An 18,394-nucleotide genomic window follows, 5' to 3' on the forward strand; every position below is an offset into this window, starting at 1 on the left:
AGACTGTTTCTGATCCATGGTTGCATTTGGGGCTATTTGGGAAATCGTCACTGCACTCAACAGTGCAGTTAGTACTCCCTCTTTGATGCTCAAGGAATACTCCCTACAGACTTAGCAGGAGCTCAGAGATAGTACTGTCAATACTGGATATATACGGAAGGCTGGCCACAGGATCATCCAGGACTCATTTGATATTCTGAATTCTTTCCATTTAGCTACTCAGCTTGATGCTAGGAGAGCAAATTACTATGTGAAAGTGCTATTAACTCTTTGAAAGAAAATGGTATTGAAATTCAGGTTTGATATATAACCCAGAAAGCTTTTGCACAGGTGGTAGGCAAAGCCTGGGCCCTGAATTCAGAGATCTGAGTTCAAATCTCTGCTCTCCTATTTACCAGCTATTCGCCCTTAGACAAAAATCACTTGACCTTTCTAAGCCTCAGTTTTCTCACATATGAGTGGAGATAACAGGACCTTGAGGACAAGCTTTGTAAAGATTAAACAAAGACATGTAGGTAGGGTGTGTAGAACAATGCTTGAAACATTGCATTCACTCAAAAAATGGTAGCATCTTGTTTTTATAACTTCATGTCTAAAGAAATAGGATGTGCAGAAATAACAACTTAGTAAAATTTCTCTCTAAAAATCAAAACAGGATAAAGGTTATAAACAAATTCTCCTCCTCCATGAGTGTAAGAAAAAATTCTTTTAAAACCCTAATTTTCTTAAAATTTTAAAAAAAATTTTTTTTTTTATATCTTTATTGATTTCAGAGAGAGGAAAGGAGAGGGAGAGAGAGATAGAAACATCAATGATGAGAGAGTCACTGATCGGCTGCAGCCCACAACCCGGGCATGTGCCCTGACAGGGAATCGAACCCCGATCGCCTGGATCCTAGGTCGATGCTCAACCGCTGAGCCATGCCCAGCCGGGCATTTTCTTAAAATGTTAAAAAAAATTTTTTTCAATTACAGTTTACAATTCATTATTATTTTGTTTTAGCTTCAGGTCAGCATAGTGTTTAGACAGTCAGATACTTTAAAAGTATTCCCCTGATACTTCCAGTACCTACTCGGCACCATATATAGTCATTGCAATATTACTGACTGTATTTCCTATGCTGGACTTTACATCTCATGACTATTTGTAACTACCAATCTGTACTTCTCAATCCCTTCACCTGTCTCACCCAGTTCCCCAACCCACCTTCCCTCTGGGAACAAGTCTGCTCTCTATGTCTATGAGTCTGTTTCAGTTTTGTTTGTTTGTTTATAAAATCTTAATTTTCAATCAGAAAAGAAGGGATGAGTGGTGGTGGCAAAGCACAGATACATGAGTGTACACAATAGTGGGGACCTTTACTCAGCCCTCTCAGATCGACCAAATTGTTGATCTATGTTTTCAAGGACCCAAGGAAGTCAGCTTTCTAAAAGCAATACAGTTTTTGTTTTTAATATGCAGTGTCCTTCAGTGAAAATGACAAAGAGATTGAGGTAACTTTAGAATGTTGGAGACAGGAATTCTTTATCCAGAGATAAAAGTGAAGAGACCCAGGAAGCTAGATAAGAAGCTACAACATAAAAATGTACGCCTGCCTTCTTGCCAGTGTGCCTAAATGGTGCCCCAAAGTACACTCTCAGACATTTTCAGATCACGTCTCCATGACCAACAGGCCTGCAGACCACACAAGTATTAGCTCCCATTTGCCTGACCAACCAAATACCGCACCCTACCCCCAACTCCACCAAGAAGCACATAATACTCATTAAAAAATAAACACTTATCTTGAAGATGGGGGTGGATGGACGGTGAAGGGGGGAGAGGCGTCGAAAAGTGGTAAGATTTGTTTTACCAGTTAGTACAGTCTAGGAGAATAAAGGTGGTCTGAAGCCACTGCCCTAGCAAGGGTAGAAAAAAATGAGACCAGAATGTCAGCTGTGACCTTCAGATGGCTTTCCTGCTCCCATTTCACTCTGTGAGTGTCAACATGGAGGCAAAATTGCATAGTGTTTAACAGCTCAGGTTTGGATGCCAACAGACTTTGCTTTGGTTCCTGGTTCTAGCATTTAATTACCATGTGACCCGAACAGGCTACTTAACTTTATATGCCTGAGTTTCAAGATCATTTGAAGATGAAATGATTCATGTCAGGTGTTTGGCACACAAAGCATTCCACGGGTGGTCACCACAATACATACCTTCCTTTGAATCCATTTCTCAACCTCTGCTCTACTGACATTGTGAACTGGGTGATTCTTTGATGTGGGCGATGTCCTGTGCATTGCAGAACGTTTGACAGTATCTCTGGTCTCTACTCACTGGATACCAGTAGCAGCCCTCCCTGCCCACCATGTGACAACCAAAAATGTCTCCAGATGTTGTCAAATGTGCACCAGGGGATGGGGAAACTAATCATCCCTAGTTGAGAACCACTTTTTTGGATGAATCCAAGTTCTAGAAGATGAAGGTAACTCCAGTCTCCTCCCTGACATATAGAATATTTTAAAGTCCCAGTTTGGGAAAATTCAGTCTTATTTCAAAAGCCTAGTAATAAATCATAACTATCAGGGTCTCAGTTTCCTACCCTTGAGACCATTATTTCAAAGTCCTCTCTTCTTCTGACCCTGAAAATTCTATTTCTATCTCTTTCATAGTACCAAGGGTTCAAGAATGATTTCTCCGTATGAGGAAACTTATGCAGGTGATGCATGCTCAACTGGAAAAATTAGGAAATGCAGAGAAGCCAAAACGAAAGAAGGAAAAAAGAAAGTATTGCATACAGTTCCAGCAGTTAGAATGAACTAGGCTTAACATGATGATGAATGGGTTTTCAGATATTTTTCGAATACATACATGAGTGTATATACAGAAATACACATGTACATACACACTCACATGCACAAGAATCTCATGTATGTCTGTAATTTTCCCCAGCCATTAATTCTAGTGTGTGTGTGTGTGTGTATATATATATATATATATATACACACACATATTTTATATATCTTTATTGATTTCAGAGAGAGGAAGGGAGAGGGAGAGAGAGAGTGTTGAAACATCAATGATGACAGAGTCATTGATCGGCTGCCTCCTGCACGCCCCCGACTGGGAATCGAGCCCGAAACCCAGGCATGTGCCTTGACCGGGAATCAAGCCAGTGACCTCTTGATTCATGGGTCAGCACTCAACCACTGAGCTACACTGGCTGGACACCTCATATTTTTTAAGTTAGAAGTTTGGGAGTCACATTTGATTCTCTCTCCCTTACATGTCCCATGGCCACTTCCTCTTTCTGTGGATCTATTTCTGGTCACACCAGTTAGGCCCTAATTACCTTGTTCAGGTGTGCTGTGTCCTAGCAGCTCTCGAGCCCATCACTTTGATCAGATAGTACTCTCCCCTTTTCAGAAGCCTACAATGACTACCCGTTGCTTCTTGTATCAAGGTTAGATCTTAATAACAGGCTCTGAGGGCCTTCAGCCTCCTCCCAAGGCCTCGTCAGCTTGCACTTATTCTTTATCAGCTCCTTGCAGCCCCCCAATTCCCCGACTGTGCCTTCTGAACAACAGTCCATTAAAAGTAAAGTAAACCAAAGCGTAGGGCTGATGTCTTTTAAGAAAGAAGAAAAACTAAAACACTAGGTTACCCTTCTGCTTATACTTCAATGACCAGTTGTAGCTAATTACTTGTCATTTAATAGGGTGTATTTCTTTTACAGGTTTTAATAAGTGCTTCCTTTATTTTGATACCAAACGCATTTGAATTTTCACCAGATTGATGAAATGTGTTTATAAGACTAGGAAGTCAACATCAAGAAATGATTTTCACAAAATGAACTTGGACAACCTGTCACTCCATTGAATATAAATAGGAATCTTTGTGCTGTTATTATTTTTAAAAATTTTCTTTTTAAATCCAGCTTTTACCAGAGGATAAACTTCATAAGGGCAGGGAGACCATGCCTTTTACGTCTTTGTGATGCTCACAGTAATGGGAATACAGCTTCCTGTGCACTTGGTCCTCAATAGATGTTGCTAGGTGATTCATATTTGAAGGGGAAATGGAAAGAAAAGCCCGAAGGACTTAAAGGATTTGCGTGCGCACATCTTGCTGTGAATAATATAAATGGGGAGAGAGATGACTAAGTGGACGGCATGGGGCACTGAGGGCTCCGGCCCCTGAAATATTCAATAATAGGAAGTTATAATACGGCTGACGGCAGCGAGAGGTTGCGAGATGGAAAATGGAAGAACTGGAAGATTTGGGGGGAGAACCCAGGGGCCGCTGAGCGCAGGGCAGCACCAAGCACACCATCCATAGGAGAGGCAGCGCAGAGGACACGGGGAAGAACAGAAGCTCTGGCTAGAAACGCTGCATGCCGCAACGTGCAAAGGGGACGGAAGGAATTCTTAAAGCGGAAGTGCAAAATCATGTCACTAACAAGGCTGCTTTAGTGTAAACAAGACAATAGCTCAGATACCGGTCCTCTAAAATTTATCGCCTACTTTAAATGAAAGCAAACACTTCTTCTTCACTTTTGACCACGGAATTCTACATTCATTCTCTGCCAGGAGGCATAGCTTTGATATCAGGCTGGGGCTGCAAAGTAAAAAGGAAGAAATTTCTGGTGTGTTTGGAGTCTATTTTCTCCTCCTCCCCGCTCCTGCCCCCTTCTGGGGTGCACCATCTCAATGCACACATCCCCTGGGGGGGGGGTCAGCTTGGCTTTGCCAGCTCAGGCCTTCCCATGCTAAGCTTGTCTGTGCCAAAGCCACTTAAGCACTTTAGGAAATGTCAAAAGGCTTTTGTGGTAATTATGGTATCCACAATAGGTCCACAAATTCTTGACACACTCTTCAGAAGGTAGACCTGATCCCCCTCCCCCAGAATGTGACTGGACTTAATGATTTGTTTCAAATTAATAAAATAACAAAAAAGCAAAGGTATGTGACTTCAATACTATGTCCAAAAAGGCACAGTGGCTTCCTCATTCTCTTGAATCACTCGGTCTGGGGAAGCCAACTGCCCCGTTATAAGAACACTTGAGCAGCTCTGTGGAGAGATCCACGTGACAAAGAACTGGGGCCTCCAGTCAGCAGCCACGGTGGGAGTCCCTGGAATGCAGCCTCCAGCCCCAGTCCAGCCTTCAGATGATGCAACCTGACTGCCCAGCTGGCAAACTGACCGTAACCTCTTGGGCTACCTTGAGTCAGAGCCACTCAGCAAGCTGCTCCTGGACTGCTCAGAGCTGCATGGGGCAATAAAGGCTTGTTTTAAGCTGCTATGTTTGGGGAGTGATTTGTTACCTAGCAACAGACAACGCATACAATAAATTTTCCAATACAGCTCCTGTTTATTTTGGAGTTAAGTTTTAAAAGTTTGACTAAAATGCTTGTTTTAATCTATTTAGAAGTAATAATAGTTTTCATTATTTGGCAAATACTTGTTTACCTGTTTCTAATACATAAAATGGTTAGCTGTTGTAAGTGTTCAGTTGAATTAAATCCCACCTTCATTTTTAGCTTCTGATTAACAAAGACAAAAACAAATGATTTTTCTCATCATAATAAGGTTCCAGAAACAACCAAGGCACCGTAAGGCCTCTAGGAGCCTAAGAGGCCTCTAAGGTAAAAGGTGGGGAACTGGAAAGATTTTTCCTTGAGATGCTTTCCTCATTTAAGATCATTTAATGCAAATGAACAAAAATGGTGGCATTTTTATCTTTTACATTAAAATATGACAAGTAAGATTATTTTTTTTTTTATCCTCACCTGAGGATATTTTTTCCACTGGTATTTTAGACAGAGTGGAAGGGAGGGATGGAGGGGGATAGAGAGAAAGAGAAACATCGGTGTGAGAGAGACACACTGATTAGTTGCTCCCTGCACCGGCCCTGACCAGGGCTGGGAATCAAGCCTGCAACCGAGGTACGTGCCCTTGACCAGAATCCAACCCATGACCCTTTAGTCCCTAGGCCGAAGCTCTAACCACTGAGCAAAACCAGCTAGGGCTGCTAACGTTTTTAAACATTAATATGCTTTTACCATTTTGTTTGCGGTCCCTGTCCATGTAATTTCAAATATACACAATAATATGTTCCCCCCAGAATCTTTGCATCGTTGTATGTCTAAGGGCTAGACTTTTTAGGTACATAATAAATGACTGTTGAATGAATGAACGAACGAACGAATGAAGTTGCCTTAGAGGAAAACTGAGGCACAGTTATGCTCTCCTTGAAGATGAAAAGGGTGTGGAAAGTATATGATATGATTAATGTTCTAAATTAAAAAAAAAAAGCATATACAGTGTAGTACATACTGAGGATCTGATACTGTGCTAAATGCTTTACACAAACTAGGATACAGCGTCTTCCTAATAATCCTATTATTATCAACCTCATTTTCTAGATGAAAAACCTAACGCTCAGAGAGGTTGTGTAAGCCCGCGGTCTTGTAGGGAACGATGTGGTGAAGCAGGATTTGAATACCTGTCCTGGCTTCAGAGCTGGCTGCTGACCCCTGCACTCTGCCACCTACCCACCAGGGCGGTTCCCTAACTGCTGTCACTGGGCTGGCACCCAGGCTGCCCCAGGCCCACAGGAAGTGAAGGGTAGGAGAGCACCCTGCCAAAGCAGAGAGTGCTGTGCCTGCTAGTGGTGTTTTGGGGCACTGTGTTTATTCACACGTTTCTCTCACTAGGCCACCGATTTAACATGCTGCCAACTGTCCAATTATTCATGTTCACGTAGAGCTAAGTGGGTTCTTCTCTAGCTGCACACCTTTTCCCCCCAACATAATTAATGAAGCTCATCAAACCCCTAGAAAACAAGCCCAGAGCACCGGCCGCCCTCACTGACATGTTAATAGGGGGTCAGGGGCTCCTGACCTACCACAGGATGTGTGAATGTCCCCAAGGCTGCTCACAGATGCTACACATCCCGACAGGACATGCATGAATAAGGGCCACATCCTGCTCCTGAGAAACAGCCACATGACACACAAATGGCAGTGGGCCCCACAGAGCAGGTGGATTCTAACGAGCAGGGCACAACCTTGCTGGGTGTGGCTGTCCAGAGGGAAAGGCTCAGTGCCACTCTGAAGAGGGTCCCTGGCTGGGCAGAGGGCAATGGGAAGCACTAATCTATTTTGTCCAGTTTAGGGTCATCTAGCTCTTAAAAGGTGGCATAAAGAGTCAGCTGCTCTGAACCAGCCTCTAGTTCTGCTGATTGCCTTTCTGATCACAGAACAGATTTTTTGTTGTTGTTGCTCTAGACCTGCCCTGTCCAACCACATGTGACTATGGAGCCCTTGAAATCTGACTATTCCAATTGATCTGTACTGTAAGTGTAATAGACCCATCAGATTTCAGAGACTTGGTGTGAAGAACAAAGGTAAAAATATCTCATTAATAATTTTTACATTGATTACGTGTTGACATAATAATATTTTAATATATTGGGTTAAGTAAAAAATATATTAAAATTGATTTCACCTGTTTCTTTTTGCTTTTGTAATGTGGCCAATGGAAAATTTTAAAATTTCATGGTTTGCCTTATATTTCTATTGGATGGTGCGGCCCTAGAGTTGGGGACATTTAAACCTGTCCATGGTCTGAGAGGGACACAAAGGCCCTGCAATTTTCCAGGTGTTTTCTCTGGGCTGTTCTGCCACATGAATGAAAATCCTACTAACAGGTAATATTGAGACGAGCAGTATCCACCATGAAAGCTGCTCGACAGTCAGACATGAACCACCTCACATTCCAGGCCTCCAGTCACCCTTCGGCCCAACAGCTTCACACTGCAGCATCTGACTGGCCACAGCATGAGTGGCACTTGTAACTCAGGTTCTTACTGCACTGACCTGAGAAGCTGACACCCGGCTCTGTGTTTAGTGGCTTTTAGTGAATGAGGAGGTGCACCCCTACCTACGGCTGTGCAGTGGAGGGTGCAAGGGGCGCTGCCGGCACACCTGGGGTGCCTGTGGAGCAGCCAATTCCATCCATCTGCTTGGAGGAGATGCCTTTTCCCTAATTCTCACCAGAGCACCAGAAAACCTAGTAGCAGCCTGAGATGGACAAGTCACTATACCCAGAAACGACCTTTCTCTTTGCATCCTTGGAGAACTTCAGCTTAGCACTGAAAGTGCTCCTGGCCTAACAAGCCGATTAAAACGTCCTTTGTATGAACTGGCTAGAGCCCAATGCAGAAAAAAACCCCAAACAAACTTCCAAACATTTCAGATGCAAAAGCAGTTAGAGAATACAGCTATGTTTATAAAACCTTTCGTAGGAAATCATGGTATTAATATGTGGGAGTTATCAATTTGGATACTATTTGGGGGTCAATATTTGCTGCTTAGTAAATAAAAATGTATAGGTAACCTGCATGACCTCATGTATCATATTAACTAATCACAACGATGTACTGGAAATCTAATGTGAAAGGTATTTTGATTCTTTATGCACTGGGTCAAATGCAAACCAACTGGTGTCATAAAGAAGATTAATTCCACAGAAACTTGCTCAGGAACCAAGATATAATAGACTACCTTTGCCAAGGAAAACAGCCCCCCCCCCCCCCAAGAGCTTTGTAATCTCTAGAAAAGCCCAGAATTGCTATGAATAGTTAATGAGTGATGATATAATGAGGAGCTTGGAACCCCTCTCCTCTTGTATACCTACACAATGACCATCTTTAGAGAGTACTCCCTTCAAGTAATAGATAAGATGTGACTGAATAAATCCTTACAATAGAAATATAAAGCAAAAGGAACACATGACATTCTGTTACTACTCTAATGAAAACAACCATGTTTATAATAATGCGGCTTTATTGAAAAATAAACATTTGTAAAAACAAGAAGCCCAACTATAAAACGCAAGAGTAGCTATTTGTGGCTCAATTTAACACAAACTTTAAAAAAGTTGCTATAAGCTTGTTTCACACCTTTTGAGGAGTATGGAACAAGTATTTCAACAAATGTGAAATATGAATCAGCAGAGTCAGACAAATGATAACAAGTGTTTGAACTGCTTTTAAATGCAAATAAGATTTGATATTTAGATTTATGTATGACATGACCATCACCTTTCAAAAACTATTGTATCACCCTAATATTTAACCTTATGATCATAAACGTTTGATTCCTTTCCCTTTCATCCCGTCATATATTCAGTCATCAAGTTCTGTTATTTCTTTCCTCTAAGTACCACTGTACCCATTTCCCCTTAAATTTTATTTTTTTAAAAATTTTTTTATTTTTTAAATATATCTTTATTAATTTCAGAGAGAGGAAAGGAGAGGGAGAGAGAGATAGAAACATCAATGATGAGAGAGCCATTGATTGGCTGCCTCCTGCACGCCCCCAACTGGGGATGGAGCCTGCAACCAGGGCATGTGCCCTGACCGGGAATCGAACTCTGATTGCCTGGATCCTAGGTCAATGCTCAACCGCTGAGCCACGCCTGGCCGGGCTCCCCTTAAATTTTAAATGCCCCATCCAGATAGATTCTTACTGTCTCAGGTTTCAAGTATTAGAATGTCCCCTAACTGTTCTCTCAAATTCCACCTCACTAGTCTCCCCGTGAACCCTTCCCTCCAGCCTGGGGATCCTTTGCACAGCCTACTTCAGGAACCACCCTCTGTCTGCACAGAATGCCTTCCGCCCACCCTCCACCCACCTAACTCCCACCTGGGCTTCGTCTGCCCCAAAGCTATCTCCTCCTGGGAGGCTGCTCTTGTCTACTGCAGGCTGTGCCCACCTCGCCTTCTCTCTGTCCCTGGTCCTTAATGCAGAACTTAACCAGTTGCTGCTTTGCATCCACTTAACATGCAGGCCTCCGCATCACCCCCATTAGGCTGCACACTGTTAGACACTTAGAGGGGATTATTTTGGTGCCCATTTTCAGTCCATAATATTTAGAATTTTAGGAGTGAATATACATGGGGAGGATATGATCAAGGTTCACAGTTTTCTGCACCTGTGACAGACCCTTAAGTTAGCAGGCTCCTGTCAAGAAAAAAAATAAAGCCAGACCTACCCTCTTACAGGTGGATGCACTGGATATCCACTGGGGGCACTGGGCAGGGCCCAGGGAGCACAGATGACATTGAATGGAAGGGAATCTACGACTCAGGAAGTAAAATAAAATCGGGAATCTGGCTGAGGCAACACCCAGGAGCATCTGGGAAGGGTGCTTGGATGCCATCCTTGACGGAACAGCATCAGAACCCAGAACACCAAGCTGTGGCCCTACTGATGTGCCTGCGAGCAGTCCTCGCCTTGAGGTGGCTCTCCCAAAGAGATACTAAGGAAGCCTTGCGCTTCCTTCAATGTGTGTGCTTTCTATTCCAGGGCAGTCTCCCTTTCTGTAGGTCAGAGGAGAGAAGCTTGGCACACACAAGGCTGTGTCCTCGGTAGGTCCTGATACAGAGCAATGACTAACCAGTCCTCTCTTAGAGACGAAGGCAAACCCCTCCTTTGCCATGGTGGGAGCAGGGGCTGGTGGAGAGGATGGGATGCTCTGTCCTATTAAGAAAATCAACAGGAGTGATCCTATGACTTACAAAACATAGCTAGGATCCACACCCTTATGCTCACTGCAGTGTTACTTACAATAGGCAAGATACAGAAGCAACACAAGTGCCCATCAACAGATGATTGGGTTAAAAACTATACACGATGGATGCTAGTCAGCCATGAAAAAGAATAGAATCTTATCTTTTATGGCAGCATGGGTGAACCTGGAGGGTATTATGCTAAGTGAAATAAATCAGGCAGAGAAAGACAAATACTGTATGACTTCTCTTATATGCGGGATCGAATGAACAAAATAAACAAACAAATGCAGACTCACAGACACAGAGAATAGACCGACAGCGACAGAGGGGAGGGGGATTGGGGGCTGGGTTAAGCAGTACAAACTGCTAGTTACAGAATCGCCACAGAGATGTGATTACAGCATCGGGAACACAGTCAATGATGTTGTGATAACTATGCATGGGACTAGGTGGGCACTTGAGGCAGTGTGGGGGGGACCACTCTGTAAAGTACATGATTTTCTAACCACTTTGCTGTACATCTGAAACTAATACAGAATAATAGTGAATGTCAACTGTAATTAAAAAATAAAATATAATAAATTTAAAAAATTTACTTTACCTTAATAAAAAAAGAAATCCATGAAACAAGGAGTAACCACAATTTCTCATCTTACTTGAAATGATTCAAGTCTTAGACCTCACGGAATTTATAGTTCCACAGACAATAACTGCCACATTTAAGCATATGCAAATACTGAGCAATGAAACGAACACAGGTTGCTTTAATTAAAGTGTCAGTTACCCTAGGCACTACTTCTCCATTAGAAAATGGCAGTGGTGGTGGGCTGCTTGTTAAGATGCATATTCCCAGGCCTGGTCCCAGACCTGCTGATTCTGATTACCTGCATCTTAAACAGTTTCCCCAGGTGATTCTTAAGCCCACAGGTTTCAGAAACACGGCTTGATGGTTTTAAACTCTCGCTTGGTGCACAAAGCCTTTAAAGAATATTCTCATAGGGGGCTAATTAAACCTCTTTCTTCCCCAATACTATTATAAGTGAATTCCTTTCCTAGAACTTGCCCTTTTCTGCTGTTTACTCTTAGTTTCATAATTCTAAGACTCTGACAGGATTTTCAAAATATGTCAGTATATGTATGGAAATGACTGTGATACCGACCAATAGGGACATTTCCTTCGTTATCTGCATTTCTGTAGCAGTCCTGCCCACTGTGATCCCCTCAGCTGGGTGGCCCTGGGTTCAGGCAGTGATGAGTGTTCTGTCAATATTTTACTTTGCATCTGAGTTGCCAGATACTATTGGCTTAGTCAAGGTCATGGAACCGAAATTGTTTTTATAGTCCTTGAAGTAAGTCAATATTTTTAAGATTCTAAAAACTACTCGGTGGTTATAACTACAAGATCTTATTCTAACATAGCATGCTGATCAGGTTGACAATGCTGTCCTTTTGAGCACATGTGTTTCACACATGTAAATTTTATGTTAAGAGAGCAAGCACTTCAGGTCTTACGGAGCCAGCTCTAATACAGCCCAACATGTTAAAAGCAACAATGTGAAATGTGTTGTAAAATATAAATTTCAATATTGGATAATATTTGATATTCAGGTAGATGCTGAAAAGTCACCGAAGGAGCCTCTGGTGGATTAAACACCCATCTTTATTTTGGCTTTCTGTAAAGCCCCAGTACAATGACAATAAGGGAATAAAAATGATAGGAATATTCAAGAGCAAAGAGGATGGAAGATGGAAATAGCAATCGAGGGATGTCAACAAAATTTTGGAAGGTGAAAATCAGATGGCTGGGTGGTAAAAGACTCGGAAGCTTAGAGAAAGCTGAACGTAATCCTGCGGTAGGGGAAGCCCAAAACAAGGCAAGATGGTCAAGCTGAAAAATGCTGTCAAGTCTCAGGAACCAGGAGCACCTCAGGAGGTTGGGGTGGGGGTGCACACAGGAGGAGAATTGGCTAACGTCCAGTTTAATTAGGAGGTAGACCAGACATACTCCTCCAGATTGGAAGAAGGAAGGTACATGACTCCCTGGAGAGATTAAGTCACAAGTCTCTGGAATCCTGCATCCCAGCCCCAGCTGAGGGTGGGGTGAGGAACCATATAAAAATGAGGAGATTAAGTGAAATTCTACATTGTATTTAGTGAGACATCCTTCACCAACACTACCGCCTGCCTACCAACTCCATTCCTCTGCTCAGCTCCAGAAAACCAGCCTCCAGATTTGCAACTCTCCGTAATGAGATTGAAGGAGGCTTTTCTGACTGGCCTTTGGAGGGGAAAAAATCTATAGACACTGACCCAGGGAAATGGCTGGGTTCTAGCCCAACCCCCCTAGAGCAAAGCCCCACATTTGACAAGCCCTGTGTAAGGACACAGAGCAACTACTTAGCTTTGTTGTGCCTCACTCTTAAAATAAAATAAACAAACATTTGAGTAAAGCTTCTAACATGGAAGAAAAAAATAAAATGAGCATATGAAACAGGTGCTTTGGAGGAACAGATAATGGGGGGAGGGCAAGAAAACGTAATTTAAAAATGATAACATCCTTAGATCAAAAAAGGAACATCGAAGAACAAGAAAGAGGTTATGAAAATTTAAAGTGTAATAAATAAAACAAAATGTTTAATTTTAGAGTTGGAGAATACGGTTGAGGAAATCTCACAGGACTTGGAAGAAAAGGACAGATATGAAAAGTTGAAAATATATGAAAATTAGAGAACAATCTGGGAGGTCCAATACATGATGAATAGAAGTTCCAGAAAGTTAAAGAAGAGAAAAAGGAAGGAAGAAATGATAAAAAAAAGAGAACATATCCCAAATCTTAAAGATACATGTTTCCAGGAATTTGGGTAAAAGTTCACAGTACCAGACACAGTAAGTGAAAGTATATATCATCACGAAATTTCAGGGGTAGAGAGAAGGTCTGAAAAGCCCCCACAGTGAAAAAGTAGGTCATACCCATGGAGCGGGGGATCCAAATGTCACTGGATATCATGAAAGCCACAGGACCATTAGGAAATGCTTTTAAAATTCTGATCAAATATGTTTTTGTAATTATAATTTTATATCTGGCAAACTATCAATCAAGTGTGATGAAAAAGGCATTCTCAAAAATAGTTTCCATAATCTCCTGAGCAGCCTTCCTCAGAAAGCTCTGAGGGGATGTGCTCCAACAATTTGAGGGACTAAGTCAAGAAGAGGAGGAGAGGTCATGAAAACACAATGCAACACAGCAGGGACGTGAACCATTCCGGGAATGACAGTGAAGGGCAGTTGTGAGACTTCAGTTAAGCAGCAGAGCAAGAAATCTGTAGGATAGAAGAACGGAGCAAGAGGGTGCAAGCCTTAGCCTTCAGGAGAGACATGAAGGAGTGGGGGAGGGAAAGAGAGAGACACTGAGTGGGGAAGAGAGGGAGGTGGAGGGAGAGGGAGGGAGAGGGAAGAAGAGAGACACTGAGGAGGGGAAGAGACAGAGATTGAGAAAGAGAGAGAGAAGTGTCGTCGGAGAGGGAAGGAGACAGGGAGGAAGTGAAAGAAAAAAGAAAATACAAGAAAAATAGATGATCTGATGTGTTTGATCCCATTGAAAGTTTTCCAGAGTCAGAAAAGTTTGAGGATAGATTGAGGGTATGTGCAGAAACAACATCAATTAAAAAAAAAAAAGAGGCAGTTATTAATTCCAGGGAAAACAAAAAGTCACACAAGAAAGCAAATATAATCATAGTATACTACACAGCTAAACGGTGAGGCACTGCAAAAATCAGTCATGTAAATACGGAATGCTTTAAAAATCATAATTTGTAATATATCTAGCTATATTGAGAGTATGGGGAAAAGTAAAAAGAGATTCTGAGTGTGGAGGGGGTTGTGTTTGTGAGGAGGTAGTATAAGGGAGCTGGATCCTCATATTCTATAGAATCAAATAATTGACATATTGAGAAATAGCAGTTTATGGAAATAAATAAGAGAAACGACTTAATGAATTGAAGTTGTCACCTTGGGAAGCAGAAATAAAGAATGAAGCGGGCGAAGCTGCTCTTCCTCATTATAAGCCTTATGACCCCATTTGACTTTCTGAGCTATGTCATATGTTACTAGGACAAAATAAAAATATATAATTAAGGAAACTGGAAAAAAAAAAAAGACTCCAAGTTGTTAAAGTTAAGGGAAATGTATCTTCAAAGGGATTTCCATGATGGCTGTTAATAATGGAGCTTTGTTCTTTCTTGGAGATTATATGATTAAAAATCTTACAACTGCCCGGCCTGTGTGGTTCAGTGGTTGAGCACTGACCTATGAACTAGAAGGTCACCATTCAATTCCTGGTCAGGGCACATGCCCGGGTTGCAGGTTTGATCCCCAGTAGGAGGCAGCTGATCAATGATTCTCATTCATCACTGATGTTTCTCTCTCTCTCTCCTCCTTTCCTTTCTCTGAAATCAATAAAAAATATATATATATAAAACCTAAAAAAAAATCTTACAATAATACACCTCACACGGTACCCAACACATTTTGGTAAAATAAGATGGAAAGGTAAAAACATTCTATAAAACATGAGACTATATGTATTCATTCTGATATACACAGCCACACACAGCAAATAGCATGTAAAGTATAAAAAAGTAGCATAATCATCCTATTTCTCTAGTCCTATGATTGCAACTACTAAAAATTAACATCACACTTTGGAAAGTATCCACTCTCCACTATTCTATGTAAAATTTATTCCTGGGCTTTGGCTATCTGTAACCTTCCTGATCTTCTCCTTTCGGAGTTGCTCCATTGTGTTTCTGTCTGTCAGAGCAGAGACTGAGTTGGCCTTTCCTCAATCTCAGTGTTGTTCCACTGGTTCAAGATAACCACCTCCTATCAAAGGATTGCTTTCAGACCTGCCTTTCCAGTTCTGTTTGATCTCAAAAGCAGCTCTGTGTTATTTGTGCTAATGCTCTCTCCACTGGAGCTGAGACTTCACTGTAAACATATTTTTGTTCCGAACATCAATAATCACCATGTTTAATGATTTATTAAACATTCTTATGTTTAAGATGCAGAGTCAGGTACTATGCAAGAAATTGTAAAAACAGAAGGGGGAGGGGGGAGATATCCTGGTCTTGAGAAACAACAAAATTAGGAAAAAATAATAGATGGACTCAGCCAAAGTTCTGGTTATTTCATCACAGAAAAACATATTTTAAAAATTAGAGAGCAGCCCAGAAAGTTGAATACAAAATGAATAGAAGTTCCAGAAAGTAAAAAACGAGAAAAGGGGGAAGGAGAAATGATCAAAGAAATAATAAAAGAGAAGACAACCCAGAGAAAATTTGAAAGTTCGTAATGGTGGAAGTTTCACTGATACTTTCATTGTCACTATCTTCGCTGAAATTTTGTACGACTTCAGAGCAGATGATAGGAGTGAGAAGAGAAGGTGAGTGAAAGAAAAGGAGAGTGAGTGTGGGGAGAAGGGTTTTGGAACTATCTCCTAATGCAGGGATTCTTAACTAAGACTATATGTAAATGAATGGGAAACTGGTCCCACCCCAATCCAACTGGCAAACTGGAAAAATAAGAATGTTCTTTTAAAGAGTTAGCATAGTGCAAACTTTTTTAAAATAGAGGATCTCCCTTCCTTAAAAAGTATCTTCCTGATGGTAGAATTAGCATGCAGGTATGACAGAACACTTGCTAACCTATAGAGGGAAAACAATAATCACTCATAATTTTACCAACCAAAAATACCATTCCGAGCATTTTATTTATCCAGTATTTTTCTACATATATTAAAAACACACAAGGACATGGACAATGGTAGGGAGAGGGGCTGGGGAGGGGGAAGGAACGGGGTGGAACGGGTTGTTGGGGAGAAAAAGGGACATCTGTAGTATTTTAAACAAAAATAAAATAAAAAAAACCCCACAAACCACAATCTGGATTGTAACATATAAGCTGTTGTATGATCAATCTGCTTACTTCACTCATCCTCTCAGCATTTCCATGTGATAATCAAAATCAATATCATGATTTTCATGTCCATTGTTTTTCCAAAATCCTTATTTTGGTTCCAATTTTTCACTATCATAATTCACACCATGCACATAATCTTTGTACATAAATCTTGGTTCAATTCTCTAATTACAAGGAATACTAGATGAATTCTGAGAAGTAAAATTTCTTGATGAAACATTCAAAAATTTAAAAAAAAGTTCTTTTTGGGCACTTTCTAGTTTTGGTTCCCTCTTTTTTGAAATACCCGGGAACTGAGTGAAATTCTATTCATTTCTGAGAGAAATGGCATTTTCTGCAAACATCCCAAATAAGTAAACATCTATATAATTGTCTTGAAATCAATGTTCTAGTGTTATTGGCCTTGGTGCTCAAGTCATTCATTAAAACTAAGTGTTGATCATGGTCCTTGTGTTCAACAGAGAATAAAGTGAATTTTCACTAGCAACAGCAGAAAACAAATTTGAACTACACCTATGTATAATTACATTTTATGTCTTGCCTGCAATTCGTGCATGTCTTTGTGCCATGTACTCACATATGGTGCAAATTAACGATTCTGAGAGCTATGTAAATACTGCTCCACAATCAGATAAAAGCATGAAATAAATGGTATGTTTGCAGAAAGATATTCACATGTTTATGTGTGCATTTTGAAGCTTGTTTCAAACAGTGGTTAGTATTTCATGAAAAAGCATGCTTTTGCTTGATGGTTCTTTATGAGGTAAAGGAGTGATTATTCTAATGAGGCCTCAAGAACGAAGATTCTGTCCACCCTGAAAGTACCTCGTGAGATGGAGGGAACAGAGCCCATAGACTTAGTCCAGAAAACCATCACCTTCATTTCTTCACCTGACTGAGCTCTTTCAAAACATGGGCTCTGTAGCTCAAGGCTTCAGTTACTCACAGTTAGGCAAGCATAAGGACCTGAAATAAGTGCCTTTAACATTCATGTTCCAGCAAAGACAAGAACTTCATCCTAAGTTAGCAAATCTCAAAAGACATTTAGTGAGGGTGAGAGGTGAGGATGGGCGCACACTGCACCTACATGTCTGCAGAGCTTGGGACATGGAATTAATCATCTTTGGTCTGGCTCGGAGGAAATATTTTACTGTAGCTGGCATAAAAACAGCGAATGTAGAAACACAATTTGTATTAAGATTAACAAGAGACCATTCTGACAGCTTGCGATCTCATAAACCTCGGATGCGTCTGGGCTACAACAAACATCCCTGTATATTGCCTACATTTCTGCCTGCTTCAGAACTCAATACTGAAGTGTATAAAATGTTACACTTTTCCAATGGTATATATATTTTTAAAGAAACCAAGATAAAACATAAAAGTTCACATTTCAATGATGTTTTCCTACCAGCGACCGATTGCAGTTGATGTAAACCAAGCTATATTTTTATTTCTCCAGACAGAATTTCTTTAGAGCTGGCCGGCATGTGCAGACAAGAAACCACTGTGAGGTTTTGGGGTTGGAAGGCTGTGAAGGACAAGAATCGAGCCACAGAGCCCAGGCTTGTCTCTGCAGGCCAGCACACCTCCAGCTCTGTAGCCTCCACCAAGTTCGGGGGGGTTGGGTGCACATGGGGGGGTGGCACCCAGCAGACAGAAGATGCAAACAGTTGCCTAGTGATGCAAGATCTGCCTGCATTACTTCTGATGTGTCCAATTGTGGACATATATCCAAGCACTAGTTAGAACCTGTTTGCACATGAGGGCCCTGAAAGCAAAGACTTTTCTGCAAAACCTCCAACTGCAGTGCCAACCTCAGCATCCTGAGAGCACTAGGGCACAAACAGCAATTGG

At 41.4% G+C, this 18,394-nt stretch overlaps 1 protein-coding gene across 1 annotated transcript in view; it reads right to left on the bottom strand.

Annotated features, from left to right (window-relative positions):
• Nucleotides 1-18,394, bottom strand: part of MAML3 (mastermind like transcriptional coactivator 3) — a 376,327-nt gene that overhangs the window by 133,637 nt on the left and 224,296 nt on the right. The gene's annotated exons all lie outside the window — the stretch shown is intronic.

This window comes from Miniopterus natalensis, chromosome 4, assembly GCF_054644295.1.
Source record: "Miniopterus natalensis isolate mMinNat1 chromosome 4, mMinNat1.hap1, whole genome shotgun sequence".
Classification (NCBI taxonomy): domain Eukaryota; kingdom Metazoa; phylum Chordata; class Mammalia; order Chiroptera; family Miniopteridae; genus Miniopterus; species Miniopterus natalensis.